The sequence below is a fragment of the Bufo bufo genome, chromosome 6 (genome assembly GCF_905171765.1).
Source record: "Bufo bufo chromosome 6, aBufBuf1.1, whole genome shotgun sequence".
NCBI classification, from domain to species: Eukaryota; Metazoa; Chordata; class Amphibia; order Anura; family Bufonidae; genus Bufo; species Bufo bufo.
In genome coordinates, this window is record NC_053394.1 from 407,072,371 (window position 1) to 407,092,612 (window position 20,242).

Sequence of the window (20,242 nt, forward strand, 5' to 3'; positions counted from 1 at the left end):
ACATCCACAGGTTTCTTGGTGAATCTGAAAAAAGCCCTCCAAACCCTAAGGTAGATCTTAGAAGTGACCTCTTTCCAACTAGCCAAGAGAGTACTAACTACATCCTCGGAGAGACCTCTTTTCTTTAAAATATCCCTCTCAATAACCAGGCAGTCAGGTGCAGATTTCTCACCTCTAGGTAAAAAACTGGACCCTGGGACAGAAGCTCCTGAGACTCTGGAAGCACCCATGGTGTTGCTATCAACATCTTGCGGAGCCAGGAAAACCACACTTTTCTCAGCCAAAAGGGAGCTATAACTATTACTGTGGCCTCCTCCTCTCTGATTTTCTTGAGGACTCCTGGTAGCATTTTTAGTGAGGAAAAGGCATACAAAAGGCCCTGTCTCCAAGATTGAGCCAGCAGATCCACAGCTCTCGGATGCTCCACTGGAGAAAGGGAAAAGAAGACTTCTACCTTCCTGTTTGCCTTGGTGGCAAAAAGATCTATCTCTGAAGTACCCCATAATGCGGCCACCTGATTGAAAACCTCCTGATCTAAGGACCACTCTCCCTGGAATAGTTGATGACGACTGAGGAAGTCTGCTTTCACGTTGTCCGAACCCTTCAGATGTACTGCAGAAAGAGATAATAGAGAAACTTCTGCCAGGCTGAAAATCTGATGGGAGAGAGACATTAAGCCCTGAGCTCTTGTACCTCCCTGCTTGGTTGATATAGGCCACTGCTGTTGTGTTGTCCGAATAGACCCTTACATTCCTGCCTCTGATGGTCGGGAGACTCTGTACTAAGGCTATCCTGATTGCATCCAATTCCCTGAAATTGTGCGAATGGGACAGAAATTTGCTGTCCCAAATCCCCTGCAATAGCAGGGACCCCACATGGGCTCCCCAACCGGATGGGCTCGCATCCGTGGTTAAGGGGAGAACCGCCCCCCTGGTCCAAGGAACTTCTCTCTCTATATTTTTTAGATCCATCCACCACCCCAAGGAGTCTAAGTCTGGGAGGATAGAGATATCTCCGAGTCCAGAGAGGGGAGACTTCTGTCCCAATCTCGCAGGATCTGAAGCTGAAGAAGCCTTGAATGGTACTGCGCCAATTACACCCCTGGAATAGTGGCTGTCATGAGACCCATTACCGACATGGCCCCTCTTATAGTGACTGACAGAGACGAGAGAAGAAGCTGAACTCTTGATCTGATTAGGAAAGCTTTTTGAAGAGGTAACAGGCACTTCTGGGAACTGGAGTCCAAAATCATTCCTAGGAAACAGCATCTCTGGCCTGGGCATAAGCTGGATTTTTCTAGATTTATCTCCCATCCCAGCTTCTCTAGAACTTTTCTCAACCAGGATATCTGACCCTGAAGAATTTAACCGGGCCACCAGCAGAAAATCGTCTAGGTAAGATATAATGATGATCTCCTGGGACTCTTACCAGCACTCTTTTTTCTATCAGGGAGAAAACATCTGCGACGATGGCAGATTGTTTTGCGGGATCCGAACGGTAATCTGGAATTACAAATCTCCCTACTGGAAAACTCTGAAATTTTCATTTTAGGCCCTCCCATATCACAGAATGTATCCAAGGGCTGTTGGAGATCTTCTGCCACTGAGGTGCAAAAAGAGACAGACGACCTCCGACAGGTGCTCTGGCGTCATTCGGACTGCTTTTTTGTGGTGTCTGACCCGGAAAAAAGAAACCTCTTACTTTTTTTTATTTGGACCTGCAAATTGTTTTGCTCTTTCTTTGCCCCTAAAGCTCCCCTTATTAAATCTGGGCCGGAAAGACTTCCTGGGTGCCTGACTAACAGAGGGAAAGCCCTTCTTTCTGTCCGAGGCCTTCTCTAGTAAGTCATCCAGGACGGGCCCAAAAAAACCCTCTCCTTGACAAGGGATAGCACAAAAGTTTTGCCTTGGAACTAGCATCCCCATTCCAGCTTTTCAACCAAATACCTGCCGGGCAGAGTTGGATAAGGCGAAAGCCCTAGCGGAAAATCTTAAGGTATCCACAGAAGCGTCAGCTAAGAAATCCAAGGCATTACTTATAACAGGGAAGGAAGACAATAACTGCTCCCTAGGGGTACACCCTTTAATGTGAGCCTCTAACTCCCCCAACCACACTTTCAGTGATCTGGCAACAGACGTAGTGGCAATAGCAGGTTTAAAAGCCGCCGTAGAAGCTTCCCAATTTTTCTTTAAATAAACCTCTGCTCTCCTATCCATTGGGTCCTTGAGCGAACCAATGTGCTCAAAGGCGAGTGCGGCTTTTTTAGACATTTTTGCTACTGGGGCATCAAGCTTTGGGGCCCTATCCCAGAGGGCAGACAACTCCTCATCAGACGGATACTTCTGCTTCACTGAAGAAGGGACGAAAAACTTCCTGTCCGGCCTCTTCCATTCTCTGGCAATCACATCCTGAATGTTTTTATGCACATCAAACACCTCTTCCTGGGAGCTAACCCTTCAAACAGAGTCCTGGACTGAATGCTGTGGCCTCTAATCGTCCAACCCCATAATAGCCCGAACCGTTTTTACTAGGGAATTAGTATTTTCCACATGAAAAAGTGGTCTCCCTGCAGCCTCATCCTCAGAAGACTCGTCTGTTGATCCCCACTATCCTTCTTCTTCCAGACCAGAAAGTATCTCACTATCACTGGAGGGGAGTCTTTTGGGAGTCTTTTGCAGCAGCTGTGGAAGTACTGGGGCGGTGCTTTCTCAGACCGCTAACCAACTCCCTGACCTCTTCACGGATCATTTGTTTTATGCTGCCCATAAAAGATGGAGCTTCCTCTTCCATTAATTTGCTGATACACCCCTGACATAGGTGTTTTGCCCAGGCAGAAGCAAGCTTCTACTTACACACACCACATCCCTTCTCCTTTACTCTGGAAGTCTTCCTACAAGACTCCTTTGAAACCTAGGCAACAGAAAATGACCCCATAAGCATTAAGATAAATAATTTATGCTGGGGTATAACCCCTTTTACCCCACCGTGGTACCGATGTATCATTGGTGGTCTCATGTTTTATACAGCAAACAGCCAGAATTGAGGAACTGCCACGCTTCTTCACCCAGCATGACAGTGAGCCAGCCAGGCTTTTATCCTCTGCGCGCACTAGCCGGCATCCCTCCCCTTCCGGTCCACACAGTAGCTTCCTCCCACCGCCGCAACCCGGAAGTACCCGCAGATCATCTCGCAGGCCGGCAGTCGAACATGCGAACACGGACGCAGAGGTTCGCAGGAGCCCAAGAAGGCCAGACCCTCCCAGGAACCAGGACAGAAGGGGTAAGGACAGAGAAAGGAGCCCAGATTTCTGCAACGCTCCAAGAGGAAACTTACGCCGCACGGGGTAACCCTCCACACACTATTTTTATAGCCGGGGCCCCTGCAGCTCTTTTCTTGATATCCAGCGGATCCGATTCCCTCCTGCCTCTTAGGACAGGAAACAGAACTGGAGATAGAGGGGATGATCCCTACTTTAAAAGGCGGTTCTTGTTCCGGTTTCCTGTCTTGAGGAGGTGGAGGCGGTCTCTCCAGAGGTGCTGTCATAGGTGATAAAGAAAAATAGATGATGGGAGAGATTGCTGTACTGACCCCTGATATATTTATACATAGTTATTAGATCTCCCCTCAGTCGTCTTTTTTCTAAAGTGAATAACCCTAATGTTGATAATCTTTCAGGGTTCTGTATCTGCCCCATTCCAGTTATTACTTTAGTTGCCCTCCTCTGAACCCTCTTCAGCTCTGCTATGTCTGCCTTGTTCACAGGAGCCCAGAATTGTACACAGTCCTCCATGTGTGGTCTGACTAATGATTTGTACAGGGAGTGCAGATTTATTAGGCAAGTTGTATTTTTGAGGATTAATTTTATTATTGAACAACAACCATGTTCTCAATGAACCCAAAAAACTCATTAATATCAAAGCTGAATATTTTTGGAAGTAGTTTTTAGTTTGTTTTTAGTTTTAGCTATTTTAGGGGGATATCTGTGTGTGCAGGTGACTATTACTGTGCATAATTATTAGGCAACTTAACAAAAAACAAATATATACCCATTTCAATTATTTATTTTTACCAGTGAAACCAATATAACATCTCAACATTCACAAATATACATTTCTGACATTTAAAAACAAAACAAAAACAAATCAGTGACCAATATAGCCACCTTTCTTTGCAAGGACACTCAAAAGCCTGCCATCCATGGATTCTGTCAGTGTTTTGATCTGTTCACCATCAACATTGCGTGCAGCAGCAACCACAGCCTCCCAGACACTGTTCAGAGAGGTGTACTGTTTTCCCTCCTTGTAAATCTCACATTTCATGATGGACCACAGGTTCTCAATGGGGTTCAGATCAGGTGAACAAGGAGGCCATGTCATTAGATTTTCTTCTTTTATACCCTTTCTTGCCAGCCACGCTGTGGAGTACTTGGACGCGTGTGATGGAGCATTGTCCTGCATGAAAATCATGTTTTTCTTGAAGGATGCAGACTTCTTCCTGTACCACTGCTTGAAGAAGGTGTCTTCCAGAAACTGGCAGTAGGACTGGGAGTCGAGCTTGACTCCATCCTCAACCCGAAAAGGCCCCACAAGCTCATCTTTGATGATACCAGCCCAAACCAGTACTCCACCTCCACCTTGCTGGCGTCTGAGTCGGACTGGAGCTCTCTGCCCTTTACCAATCCAGCCACGGGCCCATCCATCTGGCCCATGAAGACTCACTCTCATTTTATCAGTCCATAAAACCTTAGAAAAATCAGTCTTGAGATATTTCTTGGCCCAGTCTTGACGTTTCAGCTTGTGTGTCTTGTTCAGTGGTGGTCGTCTTTCAGCCTTTCTTACCTTGGCCATGTCTCTGAGTATTGCACACCTTGTGCTTTTGGGCACTCCAGTGATGTTGCAGCTCTGAAATATGGCCAAACTGGTGGCAAGTGGCATCTTGGCAGCTGCACGCTTGACTTTTCTCAGTTCATGGGCAGTTATTTTGTGCCTTGGTTTTTCCACACGCTTCTTGCGACCCTGTTGACTATTTTGAATAAAACGCTTGATTGTTCGATGATCACGCTTCAGAAGCTTTGCAATTTTAAGAGTGCTGCATCCCTCTGCAAGATATCTCACTATTTTTGACTTTTCTGAGCCTGTCAAGTCCTTCTTTTGACCCATTTTGCCAAAGGAAAGGAAGTTGCCTAATAATTATGCACACCTAATATAGGGTGTTGATGTCATTAGACCACACCTCTTCTCATTACAGAGATGCACATCACCTAATATGCTTAATTGGTAGTAGGCTTTCGAGCCTATACAGCTTGGAGTAAGACAACATGCATAAAGAGGATGATGTGGTCAAAATACTCATTTGCCTAATAATTCTGTACACAGTGTAAAGTGGTAGGACTATGTTCTCATCACCGACATCTATGCCCCTTTTGATGCAACCCATTATCTTATTGGCCTTGGCAGCAGCTGCCTGACACTGGTTTTTACTGCTTAGTTTGCTGTTCACTAAAATTCCTATGTCCTTTTCCATGTCAGTGTTACCGAGTGTTTTACCATTTAGTATGTACGGGTGACTTGCATTATTCCTTCCCATGTGCATAACCTTACATTTGTCAGTGTTAAACCTCATCTGCCACTTATCGGCCCAAGCCTCCAATCTATCCAGATCCCTCTGTAGAAGTATACTGTCCTCTGTAGTATATATACAGTATACTGTCCTCTGTAGTATATATACAGTATACTGTCCTCTGTAGTATATATACAGTATACTGTCCTCTGTAGTATATATACAGTATACTGTCCTCTGTAGTATATATATATACAGTATACTGTCCTCTGTAGTATATATATATACAGTATACTGTCCTCTGTAGTATATACACAGTATACTGTCCTCTGTAGTATATATGTACAGTATACTGTCCTCTAGTATATACACAGTATACTGTCCTCTGTAGTATATATACAGTATATTGTCCTCTTCAGTGTTAATTACTTTACACAGTTTAGTGTCATCTGCAAAGATTGATATTTTACTGTGCAAGCCTTCTACAAGATCATAAATAAATATATTGAAGAGAATAGGGCCCTATACTGACCCCTGAGGTACCCCACTAGTGACCCCTCCAATATTGACCCCTGAGGTACCCCACTAGTGACAGTGACCCAATCTGAGTGTGTACCATTAATAAGCCAGTTACTTACCCACATCCAGACATTTTCTCCCAGTCCGAGCATTCTCATTTTATATACTAGCCTTTTATGCGGTACAGTGTCAAATGCTTTGGAGAAGTCCAGATATACGACATCCATTGATTCGCCGCTGTCAAGTCTAGAACTTACCTCCTCATAGAAACTGATTCAATTAGTTTGACATGACCGATCCCTCATGAAGCCATGCTGATATGGCGTTATCTGCTTATTTTCATTGAGGTGCTCCAAGATAGCATCTCTCAGAAAACCTTCAAACAGTTTACCCACAACAGATGTTAAACCTTAAAATCCATAAATATCAGAAATAAGGGTCTGGCTATGAAAATTACTTAATTCTCTTAGGATACGGGGGTGTATGGCATCTGGTCCTGGCGATTTGTCTATTTTAATCTTTTTAAGTCGCTGATGTACTTCTTCCTGGGTCAGACAGGGCACTTTTAATGGGGAATTAACTTTTACATTCTGCATTTCATCTGACAGTTTATTTTCCTCAGTGAATACATTGGAGAAGAAAATATTTAATAACTTTGCTTTCTCCTCGTCGCTCTCTGCGACTCCCCCCTCATTACTCTTTAAAGGGCCGACACCTTCAGATTTATACTTTTTAACATTTATATAATTGAAGAACATTTTGGGGTTAGTTTTACTCTCTTTGGCAATTAATCTCTCGGTCTCTAGTTTGGCCGCTTTTATTTGTTTTTCACATGTTCTATTTTTTTCCTTATAGTTTTTCAGTGCTTCCGTGCTACCCTCCTGTTTTAGTGATTTATATGCTTTCTTTTTGTCATTTATTGCTTTCTTTACAGTTCTATTTATCCACATTGGTTTCTTCTTGTTCCTTAACCTTTTATTCCCATAAGGTATGTACCTCTCACAATGAGATTTGTATTTTTATTTTTGAGGACCTATGGCCTGTCTTAGCTAAATTTAGCTTTTTTGAAGTTTGGTATTTTTGTTCCTCCCTGAAGAAACGCTCTTTTGAATGACAATTGGAAGGTTATTACTTTATGGTCACTATTTCCCAGGTGTCCCCCAACCTGCATGTCTGTTGTTCTGTCAGGCCTATTGGTTAATACTAAGTCCAGTATGGCCGTCCCTCTAGTCGGGTCCTGAACCAGTTGGGAGAGGTAATTGTCTTTGGTTATTGCCAGTCTATATCTGGGTAGTTGAAGTCCGCCATAATAATGAAGTCATTATGATTTGCCGCCTCGTCTATCTCATTTAGTAGTAGATTTTCTGTGGACTCTGGTATATTAGGTGGTTTATAATAAACTCCTATTAGTATTTTATTATTGTTTTTGCCTCCATGTATTTCTACCCACAGTGACTCCACATGTTCATGTCCCTCATTTATATCTTCTTGGACTGTGGGCTTCAGACAAGACTTTACATAAAGGCAGACCCCTCCCCCTCTCCGGTTTTTGACGATCCTTTCTAAACAGACTGTAACCCTGTACATTAACTGCCCAGTCATAGCTATCATCCAGCCGTGTCTCAGTTATTCCCACTGTCATAGCTATCATCCAGCCATGTCTCAGTTATTCCCACTGTCATAGCTATCATCCAGCCATGTCTCAGTTATTCCCACTGTCATAGTTCTCCTCACACATCACTAGTTCCAGTTCCCCAGTTTTACTAGTCGGGCTTCTGGCATTAGTATACATACAATTAAGAGGTTTATGTATATTTTTTACCCTACACCTTTCCTTCTGAACTGTTCTAGTCCCTCCTTCCATTCCTCCCCCAGTCCCACTACCTCGCCCCCGGTCTCTCTTTCCATCCTATAATGTAATTACCTTCCCCCCAGTCCCTAGTTTAAACACTCCTCCAACCTTCTAGCCTGTAGCCGATAGAGAAGTCGGCCCAGTTCTCCAGGAACCCAAACCCCTCCTTCCTACACCAGTTCTTGAGCCACTTGTTAACCTCCCTAATCTCCCGCTGCCTTTCTTGTGTGGCTTGTGGTACCGGTAGTATGTCGGAAAATACTACCTTTGAGGTCCTTGCCCTAAGTTTGCGACCTAAATCCCTTAAGGATGCTCCACCTACCTCTAACTTTGTCATTGGTTCCGATATGCACCATGACCGCTGGGTCTTCTCCAGCCCCTCCCAGTAATCTGTCAACCTGATCCACGATGTGTTGAACTCGAGCACAAGGAAGACAACACACCGTTTGGCGATCCCGGTCTTTGTGACAGATCGCCCTATCCGTACCCCTTATACTTGAGTCTCCCACTACCAGCACCCGTCTTCCCTGCTCTCCTGGTCCCCTGCTTACTGGAGCTGACATTCCCCTGACTGGCAGAGGAAGTGTCCGGCTGCGGCAGTGCCGTCCCTGGACTGACATCCCCCTCATCTGCCAACCGTGCAAACTTGTTGGGGTGTGACAGATCAGGGCTAGCCTCCCTGGCACTCTTCCCTCTACCCCGCTTTCTGTTATCCAGCAACCTACCTCACTTTCCTCAGCCTCCTTGCGACCACCCTCCCCCACATCTACCCCATAGAGTGCTTACTCAGTGAGTAGCAAACTCTTTTCCAAATTGTCAACGCACACATTTTGAACTAAGATATGCACCCTCAAACGGCTGTTCCAGAACTGCTGACATTAGACAAGATGTGCACTGGACGGCGCTGTCAATAATGGAACACATACTAATGGGGATTACACAAGAAAAAAGAAAATACAATACAGTGATAAGAATGTAACTTACTGTAGTCCCCTCCTAAAGTCCCTGAATCTGAAGTCACGTAATCTAAAGTCACGCACTTGAACTGAAAAAACTCTGACAAACTCGCGTTGTTTGACTGCTTGTATAAGTGCAGCTCTCAAACCAGACTGCTTTTTTTTTCCTCTGGATTTTCTCTTTCTAAAACATCTCCCGTCCTTCACAAGTCAGTCATCAGATGCCACTCTAGAAACTACCCTAACGGAGAAGACACAAAAGGGGCGGGATAAGTCACATATTTTTAGTCACTAAATCAAACGGGTCAATAACACTGGTTTTAAACACAAAGACCTTAAACAAAATCCTGAAACACAAGAAATTCCAGATGGAGAGTATCACGGATCTAGGTTATCTCCTACAGGTATGTACCCGATAAAGAGAGACATAAAAGGTGTCTTCCATGCTATATATATATATCAAATGGAGGGGAGACAGTTATCATTGGAATGTCTTGAGGTTTGGTTTCTCCAATGACCCTACCCCTTCACTCAAGTTATGAAGGGCCTTATCTCTCATCTCAGAACGTCAGGCATATCGTAGTCCTGTCCCTGACTCATCTCACATACAGGACTGATCTCAGGTTAATTTGCATATGTATCAAATTGTTTTTTTTACACAATAGAAGCACACAGAGCTATGGGGACTGGGTATTGCGGATGTGCTAGCGGCCATCTAGCAGCCCAAGTCCTCAGCTCTATACCCAAAATCCCGGTGACAGGTTCCCTTTAAATAAAACATTCTGCCCTGGAGAGACTGCCCTCCGCAGGATCTCACTTGAGTGTAAGAACACTCGCCAGATCTCTCCTTTTGGCAGCAAAATCGAGGCGGCCACAGCACCCATTATCTAGTGCTAGATGACTGTCCCTTCCCTAGAACAAAGTCCATTTGCAGATCATAGGTTCCTCCAAAGTGTGCTTGCTGCCATTTGTACAGATGTCACCAAAGCTCGATGTGAAAGGGTTAATGACCCCTCTACCCCAGTAATCCTGACAGACAATGGCGGTGACTGTACACATACCTCTACCTGCACCGCTGGACACTGCATGTATGGGGGAGGGGAGAGACTAGTGGGCTAAAGGACCTTTCATGATGTCATAACCATGTGATTATGTGTAGGAGGAGTCAGGCTCGAGGTTGTGTGGCTGGGCGAGGTAAAGGACCTTTCATGATGTCATGACCATGTGATCGTGTGTGGGAGGAGTCAGACTCTAGACTGTGCAGCTGGATAAGGTAAAAGACCTGTGATGTCGTGACCATGTGTAGGAGGAGTCAGGCTCCAGGCTGTGCTGCTGGAGAAGGTAAAAGACATGCGATGATGTTGTGACCATGTGTGGGAGGAGTCAGGTTCCAGGTTGTGCTGCTGGAGGAAGTAAAGGACCTGTGATGATGTCATGACCATGTGATCATGTGTGGGAGGAGTCAGGTTACAGGTGGTGCTGCTGGAGGAAGTAAAGGACCTGTGATGATATCATGACCATGTGACCATGTGTGGGAGGAGTCAGACTCCTGGTTGTGCCACAGGAGGAAGTAAAGGACCTGTGATGATGTCATGACCATGTGATCATGTGTGGGAGGAGTCAGGTTCCAGGTGGTGCTGCTGGAGGAAGTAAAGGACCTGTGATGATATCATGACCATGTGACCATGTGTGGGAGGAGTCAGACTCCTGGTTGTGCCACAGGAGGAAGTAAAGGACCTGTGATGATGTCATGACCATGTGATCATGTGTGGGAGGAGTCAGGTTACAGGTGGTGCTGCTGGAGGAAGTAAAGGACCTGTGATGATATCATGACCATGTGACCATGTGTGGGAGGAGTCAGACTCCTGGTTGTGCCACAGGAGGAAGTAAAGGACCTGTGATGATGTCATGACCATGTGATCGTGTGTAGGAGGAGTCAGGCTTCAGGCTGTGGTTTCTCATGAGCAGACAAACACGTCTGTCTTTCTGCAGTGACCACGCTCATTCCCGACCAGCCCCTCTGCTCATTCCCCACCAGCCCCTCCGCTCATTCCCCACCAGCCCCTCCGCTCATTCCCCACCAGCCCCTCCGCTCATTCCCGACCAGCCCCTCCGCTCATTCCCGACCAGCCCCTCCGCTCATTCCCCACCAGCCCCTCCGCTCATTCCCGACCAGCCCCTCCGCTCATTCCCCACCAGCCCCTCCGCTCATTCCCCACCAGCCCCTCCGCTCATTCCCCACCAGCCCCTCCGCTCATTCCCGACCAGCCCCTCCGCTCATTCCCCACCAGCCCCTCCGCTCATTCCCGACCAGCCCCTCCGCTCATTTCTGGGGGCTCCACGGTTTGGTTAGGATGCATCAGTGATTGGGAATCAATTTCATCAAAATCATTTCGCTTTTTGTACATGAAGGTGACAACAGGAGCCCTGGAGGCAACAGCAAGACAGCCCCCAAAGAAAGAATGGTTTTGCAGGTGGTGGCCACAGACGATTCTTCTCTAGTTGTGTCCACTACTGGTGGCATACAGCAGTATCTGCAGCCCTATCGGGTATCACAGTGTGATCTGCAGGCAGCAGGTTATAGAGCAGGAGGAGCGGAGCAGATGATGGATCATTTTATAAGAAAAGATTCAGCAGAACTTGAATTTCAATCATTTACATTTTTGCAGATTCTGGGCTTTGACGTCAAGGAGACGGTCCTATCAGTGACCAAAAAAAAGCTGTTACAAAGTTTAAAGGGAACCTGTCATGTGGATATTTGATTATAATCTAATTATATACAATCATTAACTACTAAACAGTACCTTAGATGTATTCACTTACTGGTGTGACAGATGGTTACCTCATAATATACACACTAAGATGCCGCATGCTAATGAGCTGATTTGAGTCCAGCGTGATGTCAGTGAGTCCAGCGTATATTTAATTCAGAGCTATAGCCACTCCCCTGCCCATCTGCTGCTGATTCATATGGAAACAAACTGTCATTCAGCAGCAGGTGGGCGGGGAGAGTCAGGAGCTCATGAATATTCATGACTCATCATTATCAGCTGGAGCTTTTCAATACAAGATGTTGGCAGATTGACCGGGTCAATTAAAGAAAGTGAGCCAGCATTGTGCTAAGAGAATCAGTCACTTATTTATGTTGCCTTTAGTTAGGACACCATAAAACTGGTGACAGGTTCCCTTTAAGTCATTTCAATTTTTCAGCATCATGGTCAGTGCGCATTATGTTTCACAGTGGGGATAGAGTGTTTAGTGTAATGTGCAGAATTCATTTTCTGCCACACACAGCCTTTTGCATTTCGGCCAAAAAGTGCACCGACCAGAGCACCTTCTTCCATTTGTTTGCTGTGTGCCCTATATGGCTTGTGTCAAACTGCAAATGGGACTTCTTATAGCTTTCTTCTTGCTAGTCTTCTATAAATGCCAGATTTGTGGAGTACACGACTAATAGTTGTCCTGTGGACAGATTCTCCCACCTGAGCTGTGGATCTCTGCAGCTCCTCCACAGTGACCACGGGCCTCTTGGCTGCTCTCTAATTAGTGCTCTCCTTGCCTGGGCTATCAGTTTAGGTGATCTGCCATGTCTTGGTAGGTTTGCAGTTGTGCCATACGCCTTATAGTTATACTGAGAAGACATTACACACAGGTGGACTCTATTTACTAATTAGGTGACTTCTGAAGGCAATTGGTCACACTGGATTTTATTTAGGGGTATCAGAGTAAAGGGTAAAGACTTAATATAAATGCACGCCACACTTTCTATATTTTTATTTATTAAAAATTTTAAAAACCATGTGTCATTTTCTTATCACTTCACACATACTTGCTACTTTGTGTTGGTCTATCACATAAAATCCCAATAAAATACATTTAAGTTTGTGGGTGTAACGTAAATATATGTGGAAAAGTTCAAGAGGTATAAATACTTTTTCAAGCCACTGTAGATGTAAGGCTTCTTTCACACCGGCGTTTTGGCTTTCCGTTTGTGAGATCCGTAATGGGCTCTCACAAGCGTCCAAAACGGATCAGTTTTGCCCTAAAGCATTCTGAATGGAAAAGGATCTGCTCAGAATACATCAGTTTGCCTCCGTTCTGTCTCCATTCCGCTCTGGAGGCCGCCAGCAGTGTTTGACTGTCCGCCTGACACAATAGAAAACGTCATGGCTATAGAAGATATAATACAACCGGATCCGATCATGACTGATGCATGCTGTTGTATTATTGTAATGAAAGCTTTTTTCTAGATCCACAAAAAATGCTAGTGTGAAAGTAGCCTAAGCTCAAAAGTTGTCAGACAAGGGCAAGCTCGGATGATGGTGGCTCTGTGCCGACAGGTAACAACAAGAAGTGCCCAGTGATTGTCTTGTGTGCAGTCTGAACTTCCACCTGGCAAAGTTGCTGCAGTTGCTGCCTCACCACTTAGTGGATTCCACTGCTTTTAGGCAACTGATCAATGCTTAGCCACTATTATGTCTCAAACAAAGCCATCCCTGTCTCTTGTACTCCAATGTGGCAGAGAATGGAAAGGGAGGCACAAATGTATTACCAGGATATGCTCTGCACCCAGCTTTCCACTGCTTTTGTTGAGCAGACTTCTGCCGCCCACGTGTCTGACTATGAGGCTTCTCTCCGCCCCTTCCTGATTCACCACTGTCATTACAACAAGTTGCAGAGCAGTCTAGGCAGTTTGCTGAACATGATGAAACAGTTTTTTAAGTGTTGCACCAACCTGACACATCAGCTAACCGATGTGAACTGTCTGAACAACCAGATTCACTCACTCATTCCTGGGCTGTGCCCTTTATCTGGAAAATACACTGTTTGCTGACCACATGTACATCTGTGTCAACAGATTGGAACACTGACCAACTGGCCCAGTTTGCTATCTGTGTGTTGTCAGAGAGGGTGTTCAGCAAAGTAGTTGGTGTCGTTACACCAAAGCAAACAAAATTGACCATCCAGAAGTCTACAAAGCATTTAATTTATGCAAATCAGGCATATATCAGTGAGAATGTTCACACATCTCTGGCTGATGCTAATGAATAGATCTACCATTGCTGGCAATGGGTATTTATCAATGGCCCAATTATGCCACCGTTGCTGTGAGCCTATCCATCATGTGCCATACTGTACTGCTACCACTACTACCCCTACTTCTACTAATATGGCTATGCTGCTGGACATCTCCTGTCCATCCACTTTCATACTGTACTGTTGCAGTTACTACTGCTGCTACGCAGCCACACATTTCCTGCCATGTTCAACACTGTACTGCTGCTGCTCCCGAAATAGAGAGATTTTTTGGACCGCTTGTTCAGAACAAGACATTGCTTCTTCTGCAACGTCCTTGTGTGTATAAACATGGGCAGGCAACTTTCTCCATTAAGGGATAATTTCTGGAACATTTTTTTATTTTAAAAAGCATAACGTATCTGGCAGTGCAGTGTGATTAAAAACTAAAGACTGATTTTTAATAAGGCCAACCATTTGTTTATCCATAGCCATATATGTCCCTGTCACGCTGACATTACTAATGCTATCATTGCATTAAAGAGCTTGGATTGGGGTTGGATACGGTCCTAGGAGACCTCAGAGTTTTATAAACAACTTTTCAGGCCAATCTGACCACTTTCGATCCATGTCGAATTTATTGGTACCTAAATTGAATCCTTTGACTGATGTGTTGGAATTGGACCCAAATTTTTTTTCAAGAAATTCACTCATCTATTCCCTTGAGGCAAGCAGTCCTGTAGTGGAACCTGTGCTTGCAGCCCAGCACCATGCACCTCAATTGAGATTTTCTAGAGAACACCAGAATTGGCAGGATCGCCATTGGCACCCCATTCTCTTTACAGGGAGAGCAAGTTCACACAGAGGAAAGGTGACAAATGAGAACATGTCATAGCTATATGGGACAATAACAGAATAACTAGCTTATGTTTTTATAATTGAAGATGCCTTTTTTGTCTTAAGTTCTAGAATTTTTGGCCTTAGGAGACCCACAGAATTACATATTGGTTGAAATATCTGTCATATGTGTGTTTGGTATGCTTGGTTTGGTAAAAATACACTGTAAAACTTCCTAGGCCTATTAAGTCTCTAGGGGATAGCTACAAAGAGTTTGGCACAAATTAGGATTATGCCACACAACTTTCCATTTTTGCATGTAATTAGCCAGCCTCCTGTCACATGACTAAGAGGAATGTGAAGGAGACATAGCTAAGACCTTTTAAAAATCAAATACTGTAAAACATACATGGTCAGACGCAGGAGATGAAGCGCAGTATTGCAGATATGTCCAACTTTCAGCACCTCTCTTCTTTGATCTTACCAAATCATTTTATTTTACCCCCTGTCATTTTATTTCATCCCTTTTGTAACTTAAGCACAGTACTTTTGTAAAATCCTAAAAATCTAGGTTTGTCCTTCAGTTGTGCCTTATACACAAATATCACTTAGCTGTGTTAACCTTTGAATGCCAGAGTAGTATTGGCATCTTGTTTGCAACAACTTATGGTGGCAGTGTGTTGTGTGAATGAGTGATTGGCCTTGGAGTATGCTTAACTCATTTGTTGCTTTCTACAAAATGTTTGTGAGTAGTGATGATCGAGCCTGTTCGGCTGAAGCATCTCTATGCTCAGCACATGGCGATACTTGGCCGAGTACCGCATGTACTCGAGCGCAATCCTCGAGTCTCCTCCCCGCATGTTTCTTGCCAGCTACGCAGCCAATAACTGTGCAGGGAGGTACTGGCACACACTGTAATGCCGTAGCCCTGATTCCCAAACTCTTGAGCATCCACAGTCACAAGAAGATGACGGTGGGGAACGGCAATTACTGTTTAATTAGGTGGATGATGATGAGACACAGTTGCCAATAACTCAACAGAAATTACTGTCTCAAGAGGTTGAGGAAGAGGATGAGACACAGTTGTCAATCACTGAGTTTGTGGTTAGGTCAACAAGTCAGGAGGATGAGCAGAGTGAGGAAGTGGAAGAGGAGGTGGTGGACGATGAAGTCACTGACCAAACCTGGGAAGGTGGAAAGTCGAGCGAGCACAGCAGTACAAAGGGGGAGGGATCTGCAGCACCGCAACAGACTGGAAGAGGCAGTGGGGTGGCAAAAGGGAGAAGGCGGGCCACACCAAACAGGCCCACAACTGTTCCCCGGAGCACCCCCTTGCGGCAATCTCCCTTGCCAAGGGGTAGGTGCTCCGCAGTCTGGCGCTTTTTTGAGGAAAGTGCAGAAGACAAAAGAATTGTAATTTGCAACCTGTGCCATACAAAAATGAGTAGGGGCGTGAACACTAGAAACCTCACCCCCACAGCATGATCCGCCACATGGCATCAAAGCACTATAATAGGTGGGCCAAACGCCTGAGTCCACAATCTGTGTCTGTGGGTCACACCACTGCCTCCTCTTCCCCTGTGTTATGTGCTGGCCAAGACGCAGGCCCGGATGCCTCCCGCCCTGCACATAGACCTTCGCAAGCACCATCAGTGACCACATCCACTTCCGTGTCCCAGCGCAGCGTACAAATGTCCTTACCCCAGGCATTTGAACGCAAACGCAAATACCCAGCCACCCACCCACAGACCATAGCACTAAATGCGCAGCTTTCCAAATTACTGGCCCTGGAAATGTTGCCATTTAGGCTTGTGCACACTGAGGCCTTCCACAGCCTGATGTTGGCGGCCTTCCCACATTACGCAGTCACCAGCCGCCACGATTTTTCGAGGTGTGCCGTGCCCTTACACCAACATGTGTCCCGTAACATCACCCGTGCCCTGACCAACGCAGGTACTGGGAAGGTCCACTTAAGTGCTTTCGGCCAGGGACGCTACCATGGGTGAATGTTGTACTCAAACGCTCGCTGCTAACAATGAAGGACAACGCTTTGCATGTGCAAGAGGTGGAAATGGTGGACATTACCCAGGGTGGTAGCCAGACCACCCTCAGTTCGTCTTCTCAGCGCAATTGGATGATGAGGAGGAGCAGGAGACAGTTGCCTCCACTACAGAGGGTAGTATCCATGGAAGTTTAATTCCATCTGTTCAGCGTAGGTGGGCAGAAGATGAGGAGATTGAGAGCGATCCTCCTGATGACGACAACAAAGTCTTGCCTGTTGGTACTCTGGCACACATGGCTGACTTCATGTTAGGCTGCCTTTCCCGTGACCCACGCGTTATACGCTGTGGCGAAACCAACCTCGCCACTGGGTTTTGGAGAGGACTGGCTGCTGGCCTCTTGCCCCTGGATTATGGGCCATATACTAACTTTTAAACCCCTGAACCTATTCAAGTGAATTTTGGATAGGTTTGTCCCCAAGTTATACTGTTTAAATTGATGTTAGTTATATGTATGGCCAATGTAAACTCACAAAGTTGTAACAATTTATAATAAGTGTAACTTGTCAGCTTGGGAGGAAAATGCTGGGTGTGTTTCTATTGTGCCATTGTCCCATTGTGTGTTTAAATGGTGATGTCTGTTCTGTTGTCCTCACATGTGTATTGGCGATCTCCCTTTGTCCTCAGAGATAATTGGATTGCTCCTTAGGTTGTCTCCGGGACAGAGAGGAGGAGACCATGATGCATTGTGGGGATATGTTGTATCTGTCCTATGTCACAGTCTTCATTCTGGTCCTCTGGGGGTGTGAACGATTGGTTGCCGTAGTTACATTGCATGTGTTGTAAATTACTGATTGGTTGTATTTCAAACCCCTGTGGGCAGTACTATGTTTGTGGTTTATGAATAAAAGAGGCTGTACGTGAAGTACAGTCAGACCACTGCTTGACCCTCAACACGGAGCCTTGTCTCGTTATTGGGGGGATCCGCTGTATGCTGGTAGAGACTGATTGCCAGGATTGTATGCTTTTCCTGTTCGTCTGCTAGCAGCTATTCGTGAGGTTCCAGTTTGGAGTGCTACTTTGTATCCAGTTTGGGAGTTTGGTGTATCCTGCAGTAGCTGTGCCTGTCTCTCAGAAAGGGGCTTATCGCCTAAACGGATTTTAACCCCTTGTCTGCTGAAACGGTCCGTTACATTGGTGGCAAGTGGCGGGATCGTTCCCACAGCCCAGAAGGACAGCTACAAAGAAACATCATTCCCTGGAATTACAATTTGAGGGCAACGCATGTCCCAGTACAGCGACCCTGACAGCACCAGAATGGAAACAGCAGTGGAGTACGATGAGGGTGTCATGGATGACCGAGATGCAGTCCGCAAAGGCATCTGGTACCAGGTACTGGGTATTGTGGAGTATATGCAGGACGAGAGACTCCCCACGGAAGACCAGCGGTTGCAGAAGCGAGTAGCCCTGCGGATGCCCTTCCTGGGAGAGCAGCCCCGGGAGGAATGGGTAAAGGAATTGGAACTCCTAGCATGGCGGGAGCTGTGGCTGGAAGATGCCTACCAGGCGCTCTGGTGGTATGGGGCACAGTACCTACCCAGGACAGCTGAGCATGACAAGCTGGAGGGAGAGGAGTTTGATGGTCCTGGCTTGTTATGGGAGACTTTTTCAGAGCTGGAGTTTGGGAGCCCTACACAAGCCCGGTTCCATGATCTCTTGGAATGGAGGGAGAGCAGGTATGACTGGGACGACACTCATGAGATTGAGCAGGACCTGGTCCACCTGGTGACCCGGGAGATGGAGCTGGAACAGGGCTACCAGCAGCTGTTCCACGCCAGTGAGAAAGCTCAGCAGGACAGTAAGGTGACAAACCCAGTCTCCATTCCCCAGCGGCAGTGTGAAGTGCAGGGAGAGGAGAGCAGCGTCCTCCCTCCTCAGCGGCAGGCTGAGTTACAGGGGGCAGAGGTAGTTGTTCCTGCCCCCCAGCAGCAGAGTGATATGCCGGGAAGGCAGTGTGAAATGCAGGGAGAGGAGAGCAGCGTCCTCCCTCCTCAGCGGCAGGCTGAGTTACAGGGGGCAGAGGTAGTTGTTCCTGCCCCCCAGCAGCAGCATGATTTTTTGGGAATTGGGAGCCCAGTCTCCATTCCCCAGCGGCAGGCGGAGTTACAGGGGGCAGAGACAGTCGGTCCTGTCCCCCAGCGGCAGAGTGTCCAGCAGGGAATAGAGAGCCCAGTCTCCTTTCCCCAGCAGCAGGACACTGTATTGGGAGCGGAGACGGTCGGTCGCCCTCCCCAGCGGCTGGAAGTATGTATGGGAGAGGAGCTCGTTACCCCCTCTCCCCAGCGGCAGCTTAACGCACCAGGGGGAGACAGTAAACCCCACAACAGTGCAGATGGGACCGTGGTCTCTGCACTTACAGCACAGGGGGTAGAGACAGTCGGTCTCCCCCTCCAACAACCAGGCTCCAACCAGGCTTCTTCCGTGGTAGCGCTGGCACCAGGGCAGAGTACCGCTGATCCCTGCCCACAAAGCAACCTCCACTCCAAGCCAGGGAGCAACACAGAGACCGGGAGTTCCAACATAACCTTGGTGGACTCACTGGACAGAGACAGGCTACTAAATTCAACAGGTCCAGTATTGGGTTGTGGGTGGGCTGCCAGACTAACTCAGGTACCGACCGGCGTGAGGTCAGGTATATGGTTAGTCTTCCCTGGGGGGGGGGGGGGGGAGATGTGTGGCGAAACCAACCTCGCCACTAGGTTTTGGAGAGGACTGGCTGCTGGCCTCCTGCCCCTGGATTATGGGCCATATACTAACTTTTAAACCCCTGAACCTATTCAAGTGAATTTTGGATAGGTTTGTCCCCAAGTTATACTGTTTAAATTGATGTAAGTTATATGTATGGCCAATGTAAACTCACAAAGTTGTAACAATTTATAATAAGTGTAACTTGTCAGCTTGGGAGGAAAATGCTGGGTGTGTTTCTATTGTGCCATTGTCCCATTGTGTATTTAAATGGTGATGTCTGTTCTGTTGTCCTCACATATGTATTGGCGATCTCCCTTTGTCCTCAGAGATAATTGGATTGCTCCTCAGGTTGTCTCCGGGACAGAGAGGAGGAGACCATGATGCATTGTGGGGATATGTTGTATCTGTCCTATGTCACAGTCTTCATTCTGGTCCTCTGGGGGTGTGAACGATTGGTTGCCGTAGTTACATTGTATGTGTTGTAAATTACTGATTGGTTGTATTTCAAACCCCTGTGGGCAGTACTATGTTTGTGGTTTATGAATAAAAGAGGCTGTACGTGAAGTACAGTCAGACCACTGCTTGACCCTCAACACGGAGCCTTGTCTCGTTATTGGGGGGATCCGCTGTATGCTGGTAGAGACTGATTGCCAGGATTGTATGCTTTTCCTGTTCGTCTGCTAGCAGCTATTCGTGAGGTTCCAGTTTGGAGTGCTACTTTGTATCCAGTTCGGGAGTTTGGTGTATCCTGCAGT